Raw genomic sequence first — 7,219 nt, forward strand, 5'->3', positions numbered from 1 at the left:
GACCGTGTGATACTCTAAGGATTGAATATATCATTATGTATTCAACCATTCCCTTCTTGATAGGCATTCATTCATTGTTTAAAATATTTTACTGTGGAAATTTTCAATCATATACAAATGTAGAAAGACTAGAATAATAACTCCCTGGGTGCATTCATCTAGCTTCCATGATCATCAATTCACAGCCAGCCTAGTTTTATTTTCACACTTCCCCCATCCAGTTCATTTTGTCCACCCCCTTGGAATATTTTGAAGCAAATTCCAGACGTCATATCCTCTCAGGATGGGCATTCATTGTATCTACGGACATTTGTCACTAGACGGAATGCTGCATTAAAGATCCTTATGCATCTATTTTAAGATACTGTGGGATAAATTCATTTTATTTCTGTGGGATAAATTCCCAGGAGTGGGTTTGCTGAATTGAAGGCTATAGATATTTTTAATTTTGTGGATATGCCAGCTTTCTTTTCCAAAAATCTAGAATTAATTTATAAAAACATATATTCAGTTTTACCGATTCTACCTCAACCTCTTGAGAGCAGGACTGTATTTCATGCCTTTTGGTATCCCGAGTACATGATATAGGACTTGGTGAGCAGAGGAAAATGGTATTGTCTTTGTCCTTTTTTCTCTTTTTTCTAAACACACCACAAAAGTCTTATAATGAAAATGCAATAATTAGTTATGGGATGCTGGATGCGTCCATTTAATGCTTTTGAAGATATTTATTTCTCTATCTATAAAATGGAGATGTGAGGATAAAATGGAATAATATACGTAAGAGAACTTTGAGAGCTAAAATGTGCTATGCAAATACCAGGGGTTTTTTGTTTGTTTCTTTGCTTGGTGGTGGTTGTCATTATTGTCATTGTTATTATTACTATAAATGCTTAAAGAATTTCTTCAGGGGCATTTGCTTGGCATGATTTTAACAAATAAGCCTTTGCACACAGCTGAGTGCCTTCTGCCCAGACTTCTGAGAGGGCACTGTCTGGTGAGCCACCCGGGAGCCTCTTCTCAGCTCACACGAAGCTAAACACAGAGCGAAGCTGCACTCCTACCCTGGACGGGAGAAGCCTGGCAACTCAGCGGCTTGGAGCCTCTCACCTACTGGCGTGAGCTTCATTCCAAAAAATGGAAATTTCTTCTGAAAATCTCCTGCATTTTCTTTGTCCCAGTGGCTGAGTCACAGCCTTCAGAAGGCCCTAAATATTTGGAAAACCTATAGAAGCCCAAGGAAGGCATCAGTTCCATTTGATATGTATGGAATGCTTCCTGCATATAAGGCCTTGTATCAGGCCCAGCGGGACTATGAGGTCAGATAGGAAGATCAGTCATTAAGGGGTCAGACCGAAGAAGGTTCTAGTCCTTACTTTCTCCATGTATCCTTGTTAAAATCATTCTGGGAGCCTCGGATTGTACTTTTGTAAATTAAGAATATTTTTTCTGCCTGCACAGCAGTGGGCCACCAATCACACTGCGTTCTATATGGATGGTGCCTTGAATGGAGACCTTGGGTTTGTGCAAGGCCTGCTTCACAGATATTTTTTCCCTAAGAACTGAAACTTCATCTATACAGTATACATAAATGGTAAACCCTTAATTAGGTGGTGTTTTCATTGTTAACTAATCCTTTTTGTAGCCCATCTAGAGTTAGAGTGTTGTTACAGACAGATCCGGGATGAACCTGGATAGAATATGGATCAGAATTGCAAGGCCAGGATGTGCCCCTGCTCCAGAGAATGACAGAGTGGATGTCAGACGAGTCATTCCTTACAGAAGCTGCTGCTGCTGCTTTTTTAAGAACATCAGATACATTTTTTATCCCTCTTCCCTAAGCGTGATTAAGGCATAATCGACAAATTAAAATTATATATATTTATGGTGTACAACTTGATGCTTTCATATATGTATACACTGTGGAATGATAAAATCAAATGAACTAACATACTCATCACCTCACATACTCATCATTTGTGTGTGTGTGTGGTGAGAACATTCAAAGTCCACTCTCTTAGCAATTTTCAAGGATACAACGCATTATTATTAACTGTAGTTACTGTGCTGTGCAATAGATGTCCAGAACTTCTCCCGCCGGCATCACTGAAGCTTTGTGCCCTTGGACCAACATCTCCCCAGAAGCTTCTTAAGTCTCAAACCCAAGACAGTCACTGGCCTACTTTGTAGCTCTTTTGCTCTGCATGCTGCAGCTGGTGTCTCGTCAGCCACAGAGCCTGGTGAGCCCTGATCAACCCCCAAACTTGGTTTAATTCCTTAGCACTGAGGTCCGGAGCCCTGTGTCTGCGCACTTTCTCTGGCCTGTCACCCTTGCTTTGACTGATCTTTACAAGAAACTCTGAAGCAGACTGTCTTCCGCAGGGGTTGCAAGCAGCTCTTCCCTTTCTATCGCCTCTGCCTCCCACAGATAAAAACCCATCTCCCTCAAGGAGCACCGGGACCGTGTGATACTCTAAGGATTGAATATATCATTATGTATTCAACCATTCCCTTCTTGATAGGCATTCATTCATTGTTTAAAATATTTTACTGTGGAAATTTTCAATCATATACAAATGTAGAAAGACTAGAATAATAACTCCCTGGGTGCATTCATCTAGCTTCCATGATCATCAATTCACAGCCAGCCTAGTTTTATTTTCACACTTCCCCCATCCAGTTCATTTTGTCCACCCCCTTGGAATATTTTGAAGCAAATTCCAGACGTCATATCCTCTCAGGATGGGCATTCATTGTATCTACGGACATTTGTCACTAGACGGAATGCTGCATTAAAGATCCTTATGCATCTATTTTAAGATACTGTGGGATAAATTCATTTTATTTCTGTGGGATAAATTCCCAGGAGTGGGTTTGCTGAATTGAAGGCTATAGATATTTTTAATTTTGTGGATATGCCAGCTTTCTTTTCCAAAAATCTAGAATTAATTTATAAAAACATATATTCAGTTTTACCGATTCTACCTCAACCTCTTGAGAGCAGGACTGTATTTCATGCCTTTTGGTATCCCGAGTACATGATATAGGACTTGGTGAGCAGAGGAAAATGGTATTGTCTTTGTCCTTTTTTCTCTTTTTTCTAAACACACCACAAAAGTCTTATAATGAAAATGCAATAATTAGTTATGGGATGCTGGATGCGTCCATTTAATGCTTTTGAAGATATTTATTTCTCTATCTATAAAATGGAGATGTGAGGATAAAATGGAATAATATACGTAAGAGAACTTTGAGAGCTAAAATGTGCTATGCAAATACCAGGGGTTTTTTGTTTGTTTCTTTGCTTGGTGGTGGTTGTCATTATTGTCATTGTTATTATTACTATAAATGCTTAAAGAATTTCTTCAGGGGCATTTGCTTGGCATGATTTTAACAAATAAGCCTTTGCACACAGCTGAGTGCCTTCTGCCCAGACTTCTGAGAGGGCACTGTCTGGTGAGCCACCCAGGAGCCTCTTCTCAGCTCACACGAAGCTAAACACAGAGCGAAGCTGCACTCCTACCCTGGACGGGAGAAGCCTGGCAACTCAGAGGCTTGGAGCCTCTCACCTACTGGCGTGAGCTTCATTCCAAAAAATGGAAATTTCTTCTGANTGGAATGATAAAATCAAATGAACTAACATACTCATCACCTCACATACTCATCATTTGTGTGTGTGTGTGGTGAGAACATTCAAAGTCCACTCTCTTAGCAATTTTCAAGGATACAACGCATTATTATTAACTGTAGTTACTGTGCTGTGCAATAGATGTCCAGAACTTCTCCCGCCGGCATCACTGAAGCTTTGTGCCCTTGGACCAACATCTCCCCAGAAGCTTCTTAAGTCTCAAACCCAAGACAGTCACTGGCCTACTTTGTAGCTCTTTTGCTCTGCATGCTGCAGCTGGTGTCTCGTCAGCCACAGAGCCTGGTGAGCCCTGATCAACCCCCAAACTTGGTTTAATTCCTTAGCACTGAGGTCCGGAGCCCTGTGTCTGCGCACTTTCTCTGGCCTGTCACCCTTGCTTTGACTGATCTTTACAAGAAACTCTGAAGCAGACTGTCTTCCGCAGGGGTTGCAAGCAGCTCTTCCCTTTCTATCGCCTCTGCCTCCCATAGATAAAACCCATCTCCCTCAAGGAGCACCGGGAAAAGTCACCTAAAGTGATAGCCCTGCTCAGATGTGGAAAGTTTACGTGTTAGTCACGCTGACCTTACAAAAGCAAGCATGCCTGCTCTGGGAGAAGGAAACTGGAAGCCCTGCTGCACTTGTGGCTGAGATTGACAGCTGTGCGATGTCGCAAGAGCCCGAAGCCCTTCTGGGAAAGGGAGCGCTGTTTGTCTTCGGAGCCGCCAGCGGGCGGTGAGTGCTCAGGCGGGAGCTCCACACCCTTCGCGCGGCTTCCATCCAACGTGGGCCTCTTGCTGCAGCGTCAGGTCCCAGCCTGCAGAGACACAGTGGGCTGCAGGACAGAAAGAAATGTTACTTTTCATGCGGTCAGTGCGGGCTTTGGTCCAGCAGGGTAACACTGTGCATCCTTTGAGTCCTGATTTCTTTAGTCTTTGCAGCTGAGCCAGATGGCAGTGCCAGGGCAAGGCGCTGCCCCATAGTGTGTGGATGCTCCTGTCAGTCAGGGCCAAAGAGATCCCTGCTGGGACTTTTGTGGTGAAAGGCGCTTTTCAGGCCTGGGGCATTTGCATTCCGAGTAGGGGTCCAGTGTGATGGGAGAGGGCTTCCCTGTGCAGTTGGAGTAGACGCTCACTCAGAATCAAACCTAAGGGAGGCTGGGGTGCAGACAGGGATGGGAAGAGAAAACAGTCCCAGGTATGTGTTTTCCAGCCCCCCTTGGAAATGGCTGACTCATCGAGGGGATGCTTTCCTGGAATTCCTCCTTTTCAGGCATGTAGATTTGAAGAACTATGACCAAAAACAAACAAAAAAAGGAAGGAAGGAAGAAAAAATGAAAAATAGAGAAAACAATACTTTTGGCCATTCTCCTCTTTGGGAAGTTGGCTCTAGTTACACACACTGGAAAGCTCTGTTTACACTGTGCAGACACAATGAGCTCAAAATGAACCAATTAGATCTCTCTCTTCCTCTGTCTCTCTGTCTCTCTGTCTCTGAGTGTGTGTCTCTCTCTGTCTCTGTGTGTGTGTGTGTGTGTGTGTGTTGTGTGTACAAGTTCCAATGGACCAATAGCCANCTTCGGAGCCGCCAGCGGGCGGTGAGTGCTCAGGCGGGAGCTCCACACCCTTCGCGCGGCTCCATCCAACGTGCGGCCTCTCGCTGCAGCGTCAGGTCCCAGCCTGCAGAGACACAGTGGGCTGCAGGACAGAAAGAAATGTTACTTTTCATGTGGTCAGTGCAGGCTTTGGTCCAGCAGGGTAACACTGTGCATCCTTTGAGTCCTGATTTCTTTAGTCTTTGCAGCTGAGACAGATGGCAGTGCCAGGGCAAGGCGCTGCCCCATAGTGCGTGGATGCTCCTGTCAGTCAGGGCCAAAGAGATCCCTGCTGGGACTTTTGTGGTGAAAGGCGCTTTTCAGGCCTGGGGCATTTGCATTCCGAGTAGGGGTCCAGTGTGATGGGAGAGGGCTTCCCTGTGCAGTTGGAGTAGACGCTCACTCAGAATCAAACCTAAGGGAGGCTGGGGTGCAGACAGGGATGGGAAGAGAAAACAGTCCCAGGTATGTGTTTTCCAGCCCCCCTCGGAAATGGCTGACTCATCGAGGGGATGCTTTCCTGGAATTCCTCCTTTTCAGGCATGTAGATTTGAAGAACTATGACCAAAAACAAACAAAAGAAGGAAGGAAGGAAGAAAAAATGAAAAATAGAGAAAACAATACTTTTGGCCATTCTCCTCTTTGGGAAGTTGGCTCTAGTTAACACACACTGGAAAGCTCTGTTTACACTGTGCAGACACAATGAGCTCAAAGTGAACCAATTAGATCTCTCTCTTCCTCTGTCTCTCTGTCTCTCTGTCTCTGAGTGTGTGTCTCTCTCTGTCTCTCTGTGTGTGTGTGTGTGTGTGTGTGTTGTGTGTACAAGTTCCAATGGACCAATAGCCAGTACTATTTTGTTTTGGTTTTTTGTTTTGGTAAAAAGAAAATGAAGTGCCTGATGCACAAAGCTGAGTTACTTGTAAGTGCCTCATCCGTTCCTGAACGCAGACTTCAGAACCAGACAGGAATGAATTCAAATTCCACTTGAGTAACTTGGCAGCTTTATGACTTTGCCTAATTCACATAATCTCCTTGAGGATCAGGTGAGAATTTTTCACCTATAAAATTGGACTCTCGAGCCTGGTTCATGGCTGAGTGGTAAAGATTAGATGAGGTAGGGTGTGTGTAAAAGTACTTCAGCTTGGTAAGGGATACGTAGAGGTGAGGCTGGGGAAAGAGGTGGGACTAAGCCTGACAGGCTTGGAAGCGTAGAAAGTATCCTGTCTTTATCCCAAAGCCGTGGAAAATCACTGAAGGTTTTACAGCAGGTAGTAAGTGATGACTTCAGTGTGAAGAAGGCACTGTCAGGGTGGGAAGGGTCAAGGTCAGAGGTAGGGAGACCAGTTAGGGGCTGTGGCAGCAGTCTAGGGACTTGAGATGTGTTCTGGGCTTTGCCCCTCTGATTTCCTGGCTTTGGGCACTGCACCTGTCCCTAATTCCATGAAAGGCTTTGACCTTCCTAATCTCAAACCTACCCTTGTTACGAAGTTCACTTCTTGGGTAAAAAGTAGCGTTGGTTCAGTTTTGTTAAAACGCTCTTTACTAAGTACCTATCAGTTGCTAAGAACTCTACTGGCTGAATATGGAGTTTAATGTAAAGATGGCAAATAGGTCTTAGCTACTCACTGGTAGAGAATGTGTCGGAAGGATTCTGGGGCCCACAGTTAGGAGGACCAGGACAGATCAGCCATATCTGCTATGGGTGAGGGACTGTTAGCAGTATATTTGTCACGTATTTGCCATCTCTGGTCCAGTGACTCCCAACTCTCATATTCCACTCTAACTTGATCCTGGGTCTTCTCAGACTATCTTATCTTTAAACAGCTCCCTCTAGTCTGGGCACAGACGTAGACATCTGTAGTTGCTCCCTGCCTAGGAACAATTGGAAAAGAGGCATGCTTTTACCATTGGGATTGCTATGCCAGCAGTATGGTAGCAGACAGAGGTGTCCACGCAGAGGGGGCGTGGCTGGTAATGAACACAGAGAAAAGCAGGTC

Source organism: Galeopterus variegatus, unplaced genomic scaffold, assembly GCF_000696425.1.
Source record: "Galeopterus variegatus unplaced genomic scaffold, G_variegatus-3.0.2 Scaffold3468, whole genome shotgun sequence".
Taxonomy (NCBI): domain Eukaryota; kingdom Metazoa; phylum Chordata; class Mammalia; order Dermoptera; family Cynocephalidae; genus Galeopterus; species Galeopterus variegatus.